The sequence below is a fragment of the Uloborus diversus genome, chromosome 7, assembly GCF_026930045.1.
Source record: "Uloborus diversus isolate 005 chromosome 7, Udiv.v.3.1, whole genome shotgun sequence".
In the NCBI taxonomy this organism is placed as follows: domain Eukaryota; kingdom Metazoa; phylum Arthropoda; class Arachnida; order Araneae; family Uloboridae; genus Uloborus; species Uloborus diversus.
The window spans coordinates 89,765,996-89,784,025 of record NC_072737.1 but is presented as its reverse complement, the minus strand read 5'-3'; the positions used below and the strand labels follow the sequence as shown (position 1 = coordinate 89,784,025).

At 34.0% G+C, this 18,030-nt stretch overlaps 1 protein-coding gene across 1 annotated transcript in view; it reads left to right on the top strand.

The window, feature by feature from the left end:
• LOC129226049 (nuclear pore complex protein Nup85-like) overlaps positions 1 to 18,030 on the top strand; it is a 91,295-nt gene that overhangs the window by 12,799 nt on the left and 60,466 nt on the right. The window lies entirely within an intron of this gene.

Sequence of the window (18,030 nt, the reverse complement as noted above, 5' to 3'; positions counted from 1 at the left end):
AATTCATTCTCCTGCTACGACTTCGTATAGTTTTCTTTCATTATTTAGTATAAACTTATTTTACATATAAGAATTTTTTCGAAAGGCACTTGAGAAAATTTACCTTAAAATTTCTCTTTTTATACACTGCGTATGTACGGCGCAGGCTGTTCCATTAAAATTTTTAGGGGGGGGGGTGCTCTGATGGATATTTTTCTTATTTGGGAAGGGGCTCTTGCTTTTGGGGGGGGGGTCTTTGTGATATTTACAAGGTGTGTGCCCTTACTCTTAGAGGGGGTGAGCAGCCCTGGGTGCGCAGTGCCCGATTAAGTTATCTGTGTTGTATAATATATCCAGACATAATTGGTCTTGCCATTTAAACAACCCTCTATTGTCATCATAAATATATACGTATCAATTTTCTCATTGTTTGTCTCACTGTCCGGTAGATGGCGCCATGAGTAGACATCAACTGTGTTTTTTCTGTGGGATATAAGAAGTAAGATCACAGAGGGTTTGTGTGGTATTTTGGTGTGTGGCTATCTTGCAACATGGTGTTTTCTTTTCCTCATGTCCGAATGGGTGTATTATATAGAATATTCACCATACAGGTATGAAGTTAAATGTTCATCCATCCTGTTTTGCAACGTACATTGTAATTTCTTTAACTTACCAACTATTTTAAACTTTTAAATAAAAGCTTTTTATAGCAGAAGTATCTTTCCTTGTAATGTGTAATATTCACTCTGCTTAGTGTTAGACAGTATTAGAATATGTCAGATATCTTCGCTAATGGCGTTTGATATTCTGTACATAACAATCTGGAACCTAGGTCAAATGCTCTTTCGAGACCCTTTTGTATTTAAGTCTAAACCTCACTATTTTTGTTGTTGGCTGAAACAGTTTAAGGCATTTGTAGGCCCCTAAAAAGTGAGGGCTCTATAGTTAGTCAGTCTATTCAGTAATCAGGTCCTGCGTGCGACCGGTATGTTAGCATATGTCCTTTGGTATAAAAAGGTTGGGAACCGCTGGTATGCTACTTAAATTATGAATTATAGTGTATTAAACTGTTTTCTATGTCCTCCTAATCTTCTACCATAGAAAGCGATGTATAGAATGACTGTCGAAAGCCAAATTTAATGCAGTCGGATGTTTTTTTTTTTTAAATTAGATTTCTGAGCAGAATGGAGGATAAGGAAATACAAACTGCTTTCTTGTATCCCTTCCAAATTGGGCAATCGAGTACTCGGATAAAAGAAAAGTTGATAACAAGTGTCTTCCCCACAACTTTCTTGTCGTTCATTGGGTGGTGTGTCATTGAAAGAATTTCCCCGAAAACCCCACTGGCAATCGCTTTGTACTCTACTAGGCGTTCCTCCCTCGGAGTCAAAGCAAACACTATAACCCTGAGAAAGGAAAATAAAGAGGTTTGCAGTTGGAGAAACATGTGTTGTCTTTTAACAACTGAGATGTCTTTGAAGATAGCAGCTCATGAGAGTTCGAATGTTTTTCGATATGTTTAGTTTTATTTAATCAGTACACAATTTTAAAATATAGATTGAAAATTACTTTACTTCATATTCACAAGTAATCCTTCAAAAGTGTGAATTACCGATTGGAATAAAACTTTGCACATCCTTCGGTACAACACTTACATATATTGAACACGTGTTTTTTATCGGCAACAAACAGCTTTAACGGGATGAAATTTACACCTAAATATTGGATAGTTGGGCTATTAGTAGGACTCGACCGATGCATCGGCGCCGATGGTTCAACAATTTAGCCATCGGCATCGGCGGCCGATGCTAACTTGCAGGAAACATCGGCTCATCGGCCTTAAAAACATCGAAAAGCCGATGGAATTGGCCGATGTTTTTGAAAAAAAAAAAGTCCTTTGTTTTACTTTTTAATACAAAGTAAAGATAGTTATTGTTTTCAAACAAAATTGTTTACTTAAATTTTAGTATGAATTTATATTTTAGTCACCCCTGAAAGAGTTTTTAATACTGCATTCAAGTACCAAACACGTTAATTATTGCGTTGTTTCTTGCGGCTGGATGTACGTATGTATCTCTCATAAGTCATAACTAAAAAATGGTAAGCTGTAGATGGCTAAATTTTCGCCTGTGGGAAGCGCGCACGTTCCAATTGTGACCTTCCCTTTTTGTTTTCGATCGGATGTTCTAAAAAGCCTATTAACTGATTTTTTGTGGCTATTAATTACTTATTTCAATACAAAACTAATATAGAGACTCAGACTGACGATCATTTAGTGACATATTGCAGAATTGGAGACCATGGAAACAAATGTGAGATGGCGAAACCGTTTTGTTTCATTTTGTTCGATTCCTGTTGAACCGACGGTAATTTTTAATTTTTCGATGTTTGTAATATGAATCACAATAATGCAGTCTTTTCTGTATCGCTTCGGCGGAGCTACAAGTTTGGGGCCCGTTGAAATACATTTTGGGACCGTATTTCTCTATCACAGAAGTTGTAAAACATTTATCAAAAGCATTTTTGTAACTCCTACGGTGCCCCTATGGTTATGGGGCCTCTCGCGCAATGGCAACATTTGCTACATTTTAAATCCGCCACTGCACATCAAAACAAACTCGAGTGCAAGTTTTAAAAGGGTTTTTCTGCTCAATGTTTATTATTATTTTGAACTCTATTTTTTACGACTATTTTTTGTATTTCCGAGAACACTTGCGTGCTCCTCCTCCCACTCCCTCAATTTCTGAAATTTAACTAAAGTTGTACTTCTGAGTTGTTTAAAACTAACACCATTTATAAAATTAGAGATTTTTTTTTTCAAGTTTTATCTATTGTTTAGGAAAAATTTAGAGCTTTAATTAGAAATTGATTAAAGACGTTTTGAATGGTGACATAATTCGGAAAACAAAGGGATTTTGAATTTTTTTTTCGGAAGTGCTGAAGTAGATTCAGAAACTCTTCCGAGGGGTTGGTGGTAGCGGTTCTGTACTAAAAAAATTAAGCCGAAATTGGGGCCTAAGTTTAACATTGTGAGTTACACCAAAATCAGAGGGTGATCCTCCTAATCCGCCCTTGTCGTTTCAAGCATTTCTTAAATATTTAGCGATTATTTATTTTGGTCAAGAAATGTCATTTTGCGTATTTTTTATACTTGTTTCACCTATATTTGGTAATGCGCCACCTTTTTTTGCATCATTAATAGCGATCGATTTTTTTTCTGTTGTAACTATTTTTATGTATTTATATAAAATCAATGTATAAGTTATTTTCGTTTTCATCATATGTTTAATAATATGTTATAAAAAAGTTTCAAGGATTTTCTACTATGCAATTTTTTAAAAATTTCAGAAAATTATTGTTAAATTGAAAAATTTAATTTGAACGTGTTTGCAGTGCTTCATAAAAGATTAATCAATCAAATTGTTCACTATTACGTGTGCAAACATCAAATCAAGTAGTATATATATGTATTCAGTTATTAACTTGGTGTAAATATTGAGTTTGTTTATTGTAGCTGCGTTTTAAGAACCTCGCTCATTTCATGGCTATTTCTTTTTTCCGCAAAATTTATGTCACTGTTATACATTTTATGAAGAATGCCAACTTTTCTATTCATAAATTTTAAAGAAGTATAAAAATATTCCTATTATAATTTAATATTGTAATTTATCTGTTACCTTTTTTGTTTAACTTGATGACTAAAAAATGTCTACGTGCAATCTTTTCACTTTAATAGCGTTAATTTGTTGACGGTTTCAAAAATTTTTTTTTTCTTTTTGAATGATTAAACATAATTTAATGCTTTTTAACTATGTTTAGTTTACCTAAATCCAAACATTATTACAATATTACTGAAATCTTAGTTAGATGTTCAATTTGAAAAAAATCAATTGGTTATTAAACAGTCTCTTTGTTTTTCCTCCTTTTTTTTTTTTTTTTTGGCTGTTGTTCTTTGTCTTCAGTCAAAAAAGGAGAAGCATAACTACACCCTATACAGATTGTACGTAGTACGATCCAAAAGTTCGAGAGACAAGCTGTATAAAACCTTACCCAGAATAGTTCACATGACTGAAGCACTTCCACCTACAAAAGGTCATCTTGAGGGACTATGTACTTCTGCCAGTGTTCATATAACTTTTGGAAAAACTCTTGGAAGCCATTTTTCGCTACCTTCTGTGATGCAGCTTTATCTTCTCCTGACGGAAGAAAGCGGCGTCCATGCAATTTTTTTTTTTGCTGGGAACAGGTGAAAGTCACACGGAGCTAAGTCCGACGAAACGTGATGTTATTGGTTTGTCATATCAGAGTATTGACCAATCGAACCGTGCATCCTCAACATGAAAGTCGCCTTCTTCCCCACGATGAAGTCAAAGCAGCAGCGAAAGAGGCCTTACAGGAGTTTGCGATAAATGTCTTCCAGGAGTCCTTCTAAAAGCTATACGAACGGTGGCAGAAGTGCATAGTCGTTCAAGGTGACTATTTTGTAGATAGTTTCACGGTAAATTTTTATACAACTTGTCCTCGAACTTTTAGATCATACTACCTACGTATGAGTTTTCAACTTACTATTTCATAACGTTTTTGAGTGACGTAAGTTTACGCGCATGAAAATATCACAAGAGAATTTGCGATAATTAACTAAGGAGGCTTTCAAAATGGATATTTCGGTCATCTATATGTTCTTAGGTACATATGCATGTACATACGCGCCGAAAAAACTTGTGAAGTTTAAATTTTATGATCGTAAAATAAAAATTTAGGTCGAAATCTGATTTTTTTTTTTTTGGGGGGGGGGGGGTACAATTCCTTATTCGTAGAAAGAAAGTAAAGTAAAATTAATCAATGATCATTTAAATCCCCGACAATCTTATCAATTTATTTCTGTTAGATTTTTTTTTTTTGCCATCGGCCAACAGCATCGGCCATCGGCAATCGGCCATTTGGAGGAAAACAATCGGCCATCTTTGAACAATCGGCCAACATTCGGCATCGGTCCATCGGCCAAAAAATGCCATCGGTCGAGCCCTAGATATTAGAGGATACAATCTAAATACTAAATTATTATTTTAACTATTTTAAATACTAAAATTCAAATAATGATTGGCAGTTTGAAAAAAACTAAAGAAACTAAAATTGAAGTGTTTTTGAATTTTTCTTGTTGCCTATGACCAATTCCATGTCTGAAAAATCGCCTTCTTGACTAGTGGCGGATTTACTGTGGGGGCGGTGGGGGCGACCGCCCCTCCGTGACCGTCGTTTTCTAAAACTATAAACTAATAATATAGAATTAAAGGAATTACTAGCAATCGCTACTAATTTTTATTTAGTACGCTCCACAAATTTGCTTTAAATTAAAAATTAGACAGTTAGTGTAGTCGAGGATGAACAGCGTTACCCATTTTTTTGTTTGAACCTAAGCTTGCCCCTCCCTCCTTTTTTGAACTTTAATAATTTTTATATTTCTATATGAGCCTTCCAACCAATTTTCAATCATAATTTGAATTTTTGTAGTTAAAATTTGAAAAAAAAAAAAAGACTATATTGTACTCTTTAATATCCCAATTATTTAGTACTGTCGGCCCCGCTGTCGAATATCATCGGTTCTAAGAAATTTTATTCGATTAAGCGGGGTATTTGATTAAGGGGGGAAATGTTCTTTACCTTTCTAAATTGACAACATTTGTCTTAAAACGTAACAATAATAAATCAATAGCTATATAAAGGGAATAATTAATGTTTTTGGTAAAACGTTTTTGAAATAAGATAAAGAAAGCACAAAATAGTTTCATAATTAATCTCAAGTCCGTATGAGAAAAAAAGTAACTAACAACTTGGGTTATAATATTTTTGCCATCTTTTCTCACTTCATTATGTTTTGAATTAAGTCCATAATAGTGGATAGCTTGTTCAAGGTCTTTTGGGAGCGCATTTTGGACTCTTTTTCCCCTCCTCGTCGTCTACCGTGCTTTGCATTTAATTTTCATTAATTGTTGTTGAAAATGTGTGTGTGTTTTTTTTTTTCGCTATTTAATTTAATTCTCGAATGCGCTTTTTTTTTTTTTGTATTGACAAAGACAAAAGAAATGTGATAGAATAGTGGACATGTTTCGATGTAATATGCAAGTTGTTTTGTCAGCGAAACTATTGCTTCATATTTTTAAGTCAATAATTTTCCTTACTTAATTTATTTCTAAATTATTTTTAAAAAATGTCAGCAAGAATATTTTCGAAAGCTGATCAATATTATTCGATAATCCGAGAAAATATTCGATTAAGTGGGCATCTTTAACATTGCGTCTATGGGGAAATATTCGATTCCGGGAGGTTTTATTCGAAAAGCGGGGTATTCGTTTATCCGTTTCCCGATTAAGTGGGGCTGACAGTATTTAGAGATAAATTTCACCCCATTAAAACTATATTTTGACGATAAAAAAGTACGTGTTTAATATTCTTAAGTGTTCTGTCGATGTGCAAAGTTTTAATTCAGGGTGGCGACAGATCAGGGAAATCAGGGAGATCAGGGAAAAGTCAGGGAACTTTATTAATCAGGGAAAAGTCAGGGAAATATCAGGGAATTTTGAAAAAATTACAAAAAATCAGGGAAAATTAATTTTATGAAGGAATTTTTTTTTTTTTTTTTTGCTTCACAAAATTAAGTACTCTAATTCCCTACGCATTTTTCGCCAATTATCTGTTCAAAAAAAAAGAAGTAAAATTAATGAGGAGCGATTATACACTGCCGCATATTTGTGCATCTTTTTTCCTCAACGTCAAATTATTGAATCTTACTTATTAACCACAAGATGAACTTCCTAAGATTTCTTCTGTGTCTGTTAAATTGTTTATTTTACCTAGCTTGAAAATTCCTTTTACGCTTTCAATGCTACGTAAAATAAACAACCATACAGGCAAACAGGAAGCCTTCATTAATGCCTGAGCACCTTTGCCTTTATTGCATTCTCTCGAAGTAATTAGCGTACTGTAATCACGATTTCAAGAAGAAATCTTTGTTTTTTGAATTAATACTATAAAAGCTTAAAAGTTATTACTTCTTCGTGTTTTTAATTTAATTGCTAAAATTGAACTTTCAATTAAAAAAAGCTTTGTTTTTTTGCCGTTATACTATTTGTTGTCACCGCAGATAATAAAGGTTTTCTTTTCTTCAGACTTAAGTGATTCTTTAATTTTATAACCGAGTTGTATTCTTCTTTTATATATTTTGAAATTAACTAATTGCTTTTTTTTCTTTTTTTTCCCCTGCATTTCAAAGTTGTTTGTTACAAAAGCAATCTAAGTTTTTTTTCCCGATACATCCTGAAATCATTTGAAATAGAGTTAACTTGTGTACTTAAGTAAATATCTTTATTTTTTTTATTGTTAAAATGCTGTATTCATTCATTAAAACTTATGTTCTTGATTAGAGAAAAACTCCCTATGAATGGATGTCAAATGGTTTCATCTGTTTTGCATAAATATGTCAATTAGTTATATAAGAATAACTATATTATTTCTATTCTTTCACTATTACCATTTATTCTTGCAACAATTATTATACTATTTGAAAACTTAGTTCAAAATAATTTCAATTACTTTTTAGTTCTATCATAAATACGCATATGTTTTTAAGAGTAATTTTAATAGTTTCTTAAAATTCTTATGCTAAGTGGTTTCTGGAAGTAAAGTATTTTTTTTTTAAATTTTCTCTAATCTTTCCATATAGAAAAACTTAATATACTGTTTTGTAGGGGTTTTTTCCCAAAAAAAATTGACTTGATATGTTTTTTTTTTAACCATTTTATTAAAAAAAGTAGCATCTTTTTTAAATATATCTTTAGTTCAACAACTTTACACAACTTAAAACGTTTAAAATACTGCATTTTATACAAACATACAATGGATTTAAAGTAGAGCAAAGAAAGAAAACCATTATTATTGGTAACGTAAATCAGGGAAATTTGGTGAACTTAATCAGGGAAATCAGGGAAAAGTCAGGGAACTTTTTTTCACAATTCCTGTCGCCACCCTGTAATTCAAATCGGTATGCGACCACTAGGTCAATGTTACTTGTCAGCTTATTTCGTCTTTCATAGAATCCCTCATTTCGAGGGCAGGGAGCCTCTAACTTCGCCCTTGTGTGTATGGGCCCCTTTAGTAACAATAAAAGAAATTGGTGAGGTGAAATGCTATGGAGCACGACCCGGTAACAAGCCGCCCCCCCCCCCCCCAAAAATGAGCTTTTTAAATTTTTTAAAATCCTGCCCCCCATTGTGGCACTCCTATCTTTTTCCTCACAGAAATGAACTATCTCAAGGTCATACATCTTTTTATCAGAGCCGCTCATCTTGCACTATATAAAAAGGATAAAATTTTTGGATAGTGCGGGATAGATATAGTGTGGGATATGTTAGGAGAGCATAACTGAGATTGCACTATAAAAAGCCTTCAAAAATTACCCACATCCCCTCCTCCGGAAAAAAAATAAGATCAATGAGGCAGTCTGCGTTAATAACCCTCTTGCTTTAGGAGGGTCATTTTAGAGGGTTTGGACAGCTTCGTTCCTTGGGAGTGTTTCATAGCAGTTGAGAGGTCTGTATAGGGCGGATGGGCTTTGTAGTAGCAATAAAATAAGATTGAAAACCTTCTAAAATTACCCCTCCCCCCCCCCCTTCAAAAAAAAAAGAAACAGTGGTGCGTGTCTGTTTGTGTCAGAAGTGCCTATGAAGGGGCACTCATGGTGCCAGTTCCACCATTCTAATTTTGAAGGAGGATAATTTTATGGGGAAGCTAATTCCATCAGTCCTGTTGGAATCCCTGCGGCCATGTATATGTACTGAATAAAATTGCTAAATAACATCACATCTTATGCTTTGACATAGGCTTTCCTTTAAGCTGCAAAAATTAAAATGTATTTAAAATAAAAAATATTTGCACCTCTTTAAAAAACATTAAATTTTAAGGGGGAGCAGGAGGGGGACGATAATCCAGCTAATTTAGTAGAGAGATTTTATATAGTTGCTTTCAGTTTCTCCTACCCTCTGAAATAGCGGACTTATCTAGATAATCGAAATTTTCATTTTTTAGTGAGAATCCTAGCCAATCAGGGGTGCCCCCCCCCCCACTACTAAAAAAAAATCTCTACCCTCTGTTCCTTTTTTGTAGCTCATGTTTTTTTCTGTTTATTTATTTATTTGAATATTTTTATTTACTTACTTATTTATTTTTAATTATTATTATAATTATTACTTTATTCGAAAAGTTCTGTGCCAATGACATGACCCCATATACCCGCGCACACACGCAAACTAAAAAGTTAAATGAAATAAAATGTAATAAATAAAATAAAATAAATTAAAAAAATAAAATAGAGTAATAAATAAAAAAAAATAATTAAAAATCCCCCCCCCAATGCCAATTACAATTAATATGACTAAAATACGCAGTTGAAATTATCTATATTCGCTTTGCTCCTAAAGAAAAAATTTATGCTTTAAAAGTCAGGTCACTAGAGCCAAATTATCAATAAATTGAGAAATTGAAATAAATGTCAATTATCAATTTTTTGAATTTTTCATGCTTTATTTTAAAATATGTTTTCCGATTAAAAGGTGCGGCTGTCCTCCCTTGCCGCCCTCTAGATACACCCATAGTAATAATGCAATTCGATTTTAAATATGTTTTTTTTTTTCACGTAATTTAAAAATGTGTAACAGGGTTGGGTCCGATAAAACATTTCCTTTAAAGCACTATTTAAAACTTATTATGAACATTATTTGGAGGGACATTCTTTCATTGAAGTACCTTAGAAGCTGAACTTTAAAATATCCAACAATATTTCCTTTCAGCTTTAATTTTATCAATTATTGGCTATTCAAAGCAAAACCGCATTTTAGCACGCAAACATATGCAATCATGTGGTTTGTTGGCAACGCTAAAAGCTCCATCTGTCGGCTCAAACTGAACTATATTTCTGATCCCCTTTCAGCTTCCGAAATCGGTCGAAAATGACAGGCTCCTCAAACAGAGCAGCGTTGCATCCTCGTACGCTACGGCACGTGTGATATAAATCCCTTCATTCATACTTTTCTGTGGAACTGTATTTTTGGGACAGATGCCAAATATTTGCTTATTAGTAATTATAACAATATTCTAAGTGTGTTCTGGGTTTTACTAAAAGATGTTTATGACTAAAAATGAACAGCGTCAAGTGTATAATTTGTATATTTTTTCTATTTTGTATTTCTTGATTTCGGAATTTTTCTTAAAGTTTTCTACTGAATTTTCAAACAAAAGAAATGTGAAAGAAAAACTGCTCTTAATCACTTAATAACATTTTAAACAGTTCCAAGATCTTTTAATGTATTTTTCTTTTAGTTTCAAAAATTTTATTCATTATACAATAAGTATATGAATCAAACTAAACTTTCAGTCAGAATTTGTACCAAATTAACAGTACAGAATGTTGCTGCACATTACAAACAAAGCTAGTATTTGTTTCACTAAGTATGATACTCCTTTTTGTTAAGCGAAAGTTTGTTAATTTTTGAAATTTTAGTCAGTATATGGTCATTATTTTATAAATTTTGGTCAGTACAGTCAGTATTTTTGCCCCCCCCCCAAGCAGTTATACCCCCTGAGACATGTTTTCAGATTACAATGAACCTAATTTTTCGACACAAAAAGATGTAAGTTTATGGAAACAATCTCTTTTTTTTTGCATTTAAAAAGAAATTTTAAAATTGAAAGGCAAGAATCTGAAAACTCTGTGTTTTTGAACCACTCCAGTAGGCATGGTATTGTTATTTTTTGAAAATATGCATAGAGTATATTCTCTAGGGTGGCCCTTAGCTATAGGGCATTTTTCGAAAGTTAAAATTTTATTGCTCCCACCCTCTTATTTTGTTTCAGTGAATAAAAGAACAGGCTGCACAAAATTTCCCTTCATTTAGACAGTTTCTAGGGGTGCCTCAAATGCCTTGAAGTTCAGCCAGTCCAGGAAAAAGTGATTTTTTAGTAAAAGTAGGAGTTTTCACAGTCTTTAGCAACTATGTGTAAAACAAAAATTTTCTCACTTTCATCTTTTGTGAGAATATTATTGTGTTCCTGAATTAATTTTACACCCTTCTGCAGTATCAATCACAACAATTATTTTGTCAGGTTTTCCAATTCCGCTTATAGAACCAGAGTCATCTTTCCAAGTTGAAGGGGCTCTGTCATCTATGTTTCATGTTGTTGTATCTGGCCAACGATCGAATTTCGTCGGTTAAGCCCTGTTTTTCAAATGCTTGATAAGCAGCCATGTCTTTTTCTTCTCTGGATGATGTTAGGATTTCAGGAATTATTGTTCCATGCCTTGAAAATTTATTATAATTTCCAAGCTTTTGATCCTCTTTAACTCCTATGAATGCTAGGAGCAATTTTTCATCCCAGTGTAACACTGGCTTGGCAATCGTTAAGGTTCAATTTTTGGAGAACTTTTTTATGTCTTCTCTAAATATTTTTTTGAAGGCACTGAAGATAAGTTCGATTTATGATTAGATCCTCAGTGTCATGCCCAAACCCTTCTGCTGCAGCGTCCAATATGTAAATTTCATGTCTTATCAGTGATACCTCAGAAAAACGAGGGGTAAAAAACTGCGTTATGCCTCATGTTTCTGTTTGAGGCACTGTCACTGCTGTGTTAGTTGCCGGTGTTTGCTTATCAATGACAGAAGGAATGTCACTATTGTCAAAACCATCATTGCTTGGGTTGCTTGAAACTAAATTATAAATTCTTTATGCAACAAATTGTCATTTCATTTCTTCACAAGTTCTTTTCTTTCGAATAACTTTATGATTTTCTCATTGATTTTTTCGTCTCCTTTTGTGCTATTTTTTTTCAGCACCAATCGGGAGTCCTGTTTGCTCTGAAGAACTAAGAATTTCTCTTCATTTTTGATCTCTTTCAAAGTATCTGCATGCACTATGTCAAAAAGATTGTCCATAATTTCAGTTCTCACCCCTCAAAAAGATCTCTTCACCTATTCACCTTTAACACTACAGTTCTAGAAAAAAATTCTGTTACTGTTTCTATGCATCATGGAGTTTAGACTACTGAATTGATAAAGTACAGTAGACCCTTGTTTTATGCCTGGGTTACGTTAGACGGAAATGCCGCTTAATCAAAACCGCGTAAATTGAGACCTAATACTAGTGTTAAAATAGGGGTTTGGTTCCGTGGATAACAAAATACACTTCGTTCTAGTGGTAACTAATTGTATAATAAGTTAAATGTGTACTTAAATCGACTTTTATGCACAACATGCATAAAGAAAAAATAAATTAATTTTTTGTGTTCTAGTTATAAAGAGGAGCTGGCTATGATTGTCTTTTGGCAGTCATTCACAATTTTTCTGATTCTTTGCAAAGCATTAACGCATCCATGATCACTTGCGTCATTTCTATGATAGAATCTTCCTTCACTAACAAATCAGAAAGATCATTTCTATTATCTAAGAATGGCTCAAAATTTTCAATGTGAAGGTTTTTGGCTGTGCCACTGATTTCAGTATCCTCGTTGGTTTTGGCCTCCTTTGTCACTCCTAAAAGCTCTTCTTCCAATGAGTTCTGAACTGTGTGAGTTTAATAACTTTACTTCTGGAATTAATCGCATAAAATGTCTCCAGAGGCCCAAGCTTGATTATTAGCACGCCAAAATGCAGTTGATTACACGTAATCTGCAATCGATTGGAGTTTGGATTTTGAAAGAGGGGAAAATTTTACCTGTGTGCATTGCCGCATCTGTGCAAAACCGAAACTCATCTGTGTAAAACCAAAACTCATCCATGGAAAATCAAATAAAGGTATGAAAGCTTAAACCATGTATAATCGAAACCGTGTAAAACGAGGGTCTACTGGTTTCTGTTCTTCTAGTAGCATTTTGCCAGAAAACAGAAATTTCTCGAATATCTAATGCTGCACTTTTTTTTTGTCATACTTACAACTTTAGATTGTAAAAAAAAGATGCTTAAAACTTTCCTTTTGGATGGTAGCTTTCCTCTATTAATTTATTTGGCAATATAACCCAGAAGATCAATATAAAATCATTTCTTAATTTGGATGAAGAGACGTTGGTGCAGTTTTACAAGTCTAGCTTAATCATCTCAAAAGTTTGGCAAAAGAAAACAGCTGTACAAACCAATTGTCAGAGAAAATTATTGATAAAAGACAATGTTGTACTTGGTTATGAAACAAATGAAAGATACACATTTTGTAAAAATAGAGTTACCACACAAATCGCTCTGAAGTAAAAATTAATGTTACAGGCCATGTTATACTTGGTTAGAAAGTAAATAAACGATGCACATTTCATGAAAATAGAGTTACAAATTAAGTTCCCCTAATCATATGAAAATAATTATGCATTTTTTTTGTAAAAAAAATATACATTCCCTTTCATAGTAGAAAAGGGAAATATTGAGTGTTTAATACTGTTTAAGGCTTTCACGACCGGCGTCAATATGAGGAGATAACATTTCCGGGCGTATGGGCCGTGGTCTAATTGGAGTAGAAATTCCAGATGTTTCGGCTTGCTTTGCTGTAGCCATCATCAGTGGTATGAGTTTGGTGAGACTGATTCCTGGCTTCGGTGGCTCCGGGATTTAAGCAAACTGCTGCTAGGCTGCTGGTCCTGATTGGGAGGCGTTCTCAAGCCGCTGGTGGAATAAGGTTCCTGATTGGGAGGCGTTCTCAAGCCGCTGGGTGATCCTGGCACCTGATTGGATGGGATTCACAAGCCGTGGTGGCTACTGGTTTCTGATTGAATGGGACCACGGTATGTTTTAGACTGTTGCGGTATGGAGCCATGGAGAAGAAGACCTGCAGTTGTTTCTTCAACATCTGAATAGCATTCATCCCAGCATTCAGTTCACCATGGAGAAGGAGAGCAATAATCAGCTGCCTTTCCTCGACGTTCTTGTGACGAAAAAGGAAGACGGGACGCTGGGCCACCAAGTGTACCGCAAGCCCACACACACAGACCGTTACCTTTATAAGAACTCAAACCACCACCCGAGACAAAAAATGGCTGTCATCAATACCCTTATGCACCGAGCAGAAAGAATCTGCGAAACGACACATTTGAAGGAGGATCTGAAAAACTTTGAGCTAGCATTTCAAGCCAATGGATTAACTAGAGGAGAAATTAGAAGAGCCCTTCATCCCAGGAGGTCCCAAAATAACGAACAGAAGTCTACCCCATCTGAACCATTAGGGAAAGTATTCTTACCCTACCTACACAGAGTTACTGACCGAATTGGAAAACTCCTTGAAAAACACAACATCAAGACCATTTTCAAGCCAACCACTCAACTTAGGAATTGTTATCGCCCGGTGAAGGACCCCCGTGACCCTTTCTCCACATCTGGAGTTTACAAAATTCCGTGCTCCTGTGGATCAGTTTATGTCGGAACTATGAAGTGCAGCATCAAGACACGCCTTTCTGAGCAGTTTAGGAAACTATCAGACCCCGAAGAGTTCCTATTTTTCCTACTTTTTCCTACTTTTTAGAGCTCTCTCCTTATTTTCCTACTTTTTCCTTTTTTTTCCTACTTTTTCTTTCTTTAGTATAGCACTTCTAATTGTGCATTAATTATTATTTTTACAATGCTGCACCGATAAATTTCTACATGTTTCAATTTTGAAAAGCAAAAGAAGCAAGCAGATCCTGAGCTTTTCATTGACTGACTACATTAATTTCTGGAAAGAGCGCCGCGGCGGCAGCGTTTGCGTGTTTAAAAGTTAAATTTTCGTAAGTGACTTTTTTGCCGTTGCGGTGTTTATGATCGACTTTTCTTTTTATCGCCCCGACTTCAGTCCTACTGTATTAACGAAACTAAAAAAAATACTGTCACATTCTAATGCAATTATATATTATTTACACGTCAATTAGAAGTTTTAATTTAAGTAAACTACATGCCTTCCCTTTTATGCACAGAGAAACATATGTTTACCATGCATGGATGTTTCCTTTTGTTTTCGTGACAAAAATTTTGAAACAAGAAGGAGGTAAAAATCATCAAACCATTAAAACAATATTCGTTTTTATTGCTTGATTAAAATTAGAGCTGAATGCAAATTTTATCTTAAAACAACAAAAACCGCACAAACTTGTATAGCTAAGCATTAATTTTCCAAAACCAGGGAGGGGAGAAATTGACTCCCATAAATGAAGTGCCTGAAACAAAAATGTATGTTGAATGCTAAAAGTACATAACATAGTACAAACCCTTTAGTTGACTTATTTCGTTATTTTAGTTTAATTAGTTTATTATAAATTTTATGTCCCATATTTAAGAACGCATTTATTTCAGTTCTGTATTTTCAGTCGTTTTCCTTTTTTTTTTTCAAATTCAAACATCTGCTTCTGTTTATGCAAGAATGCATGTCAGCTGCTGATTATTTTTAACTAAAACTAATTTAATATTTGCTTTGCTTTTGTATCATAGTTTATGATAACAGGAGCTGAAAGTGTTAGTATTTTTAAATGATAAATTGATGATCTTGAAGGAATGTTTTCGTTTTTGACAAAAGAAATCTTTAACAAAAATAGTTTAATTGCACCAAGAAATACAAGTTTTATTATTATTATTATTAGTTTTTTATTTTTTTTTTTCGATCGCTATATTCCATTTTATTCTTTCACACTTAAAGATTTTATCACTGTATTGGTGAAAGGTGTTTCTTTGTTTAGATTTTATTTTCATATATTTGTAATTAATATCTTTGTTTCCATCAGTTTATTTTTCATACTAATGATTGTCAGTCGTCTTGACGTGTGTGTAGTCCTATCTCTTCCTATTTTTCCTACTTTTTTAAGTGATTTTTTTCCTACTTTTCCTACTTTTTTAATTTTTAATTCCTTATTTCCTACTTTTCCCCCTCAAAAATCCACTTCGGGGTCTGAACTATGATAAGTCAGCCGTAGCCGAACACAGCCAACAAGAAGGAGTCCACAACATTAAATTTAAAGACACAGAAATCTTGGCTACAACATCTCATTACTTTGCCCGTCTTCATCGTGAAGCTATAGAAATTTTCCAACATCCCTTTAATTTCAACAGAAAAGAGGAGAATTTCAATTTACCAAAAACATGGCACCCTGCCCATAGATCCGCTCGCCACAACAGTCTAAAACATACTGTGGTCCCATCCAATCAGAAACCAATAGCCACCAAGTCTTGTGAATCCCATCCAATCAGGTGCCAGGATCACCCAGCGGCTTGAATCTCATCCAATCAGGATCCTTATTCCACCAGCAGCTTGAGAACGCCTCCCAATCAGGACCAGCAGCCCAGCGGCAGTTTGCTTAAATACCGGAGCCACCGAAGCCAGGAATCAGTCTCGCCATACTCATACCACTGACGATGGCTGCAGCAAAGCAAGCCGAAACGTCTGGAATTTCTACTCCAATTAGACCACGGCCAATAAGCCCGGAAATGTTATCTCCCCATATTGAGTGTTTTCTCACATTTAATTAACAAAAGCAAATGCCATGTTATGAAAAACACTGCATGCTAACAAAGTTCATAAAACTTAATAAATTTTAATTCTAATTAATTTTTAAATCCCTCATAAATTTATGTGTTCTTGCAAAAATTACTCAACTAAAAACTAACAGGGAAACTTCCGTGAGATTCGATGGATCGATGGAGTATGAAACATTGTGCTAGTAAAAAAGCTTCCTCACCTGAAAAGGAGCCTGGTCAGGAATCGGAATGGTATACTAGGTCACAGGTGAAAGCAGTTTGAGTAAAATATCACTTGTAACAGTAAATAAGGCCAACAAAAATACAATTCTGATAAGGTTTTTTTTTATTTGAAAAATGATGAAAAATTCCTTTTTTTTCCGGCAAAGATTGGATAATTTCATGCTATTTGAGGCACCCTTTAAGCATTTCCGATTGAACTAATGTTTTGGGCACATCATTTTTTTGTCCATTGGAACGAAATTGGGGGATGGGAGCTAACTTTTTACAAAGTTGAAAAAGAAGAGCCACCCTAAAATATACTCGTTGTTCCTCTAATTGAATATAAGTCCTTTTGACAAGTAGTACCGTGCTCTCTTTTAAAATCTTCGGAAAATGTTATTGATAGTATTAGATTACTCATATGATGCTTAAATTCTATCAATTATCTAATAAACTAGAAAATTGTGCCTCAAGGTATGACAGGTGAAAATTGCTTCTACATTTGAACGAAGCCATTCCCTGTTTGCTGATATTTTGATAGTTGAAATGGAAACCCTAACTCCAGTGGATTAACCCAAAACTCCAGTAGGTAGCATTCATTGTTGACCATTTTTTCATTTCTTCATTCCCTTGTAATGACAGTCTTACCAGTAAAACAGTTAAGTTACCGAATCGAGTTCAACCTTGTCACAATAAAGCATTTCCCTGCATGTTAAACATTACCAAAACATATTCAGGGCCCAATATAGATTGATTTTACTACCGCTTTTCAGTACTTTCACAAAAATCTTATTTTAAAATCGGTACTTTCACAAAAATCAAGTTATAAAATCAGCAGCTTCACAAAACTAACTTTGAAAATCGACACATTCTAGAAACAATATTAAAAAAAAACGAAAGTTTCACAAAAACCTGTGTTTTAAAATAGAAAACATGTTTTTCTGTTTAAAACATAGTTTACTCATAAAATAAAATGCTAAGATAATTTATATGAACAATTGCTTAGGTAACAGCTTTTTCATAGTATTAAACTCAAATTTCACTGTTTTTCGCCAAATTGCTTTTAAGCAATCTTTTAGCATCAGTTTTAGGGGATGGTGTTTTCCTGAATTGTACACAGTACAAAGCTTTTTGAACTGAGATACAATGATATTTTCCCTATCTCTTAGGTCCCCCCCCCCCAAAAAAAAAAAAGAAGTTCGAAATATTAGTTAATGACATTTGTACTTTTCAAACTAACATTTAAATTGCTCTAATTTTCTGAGACAAAAATTAGAATGTGCCTATATAGAATTTTGATGCAATACTTTCACAAAAATAGGTAGTG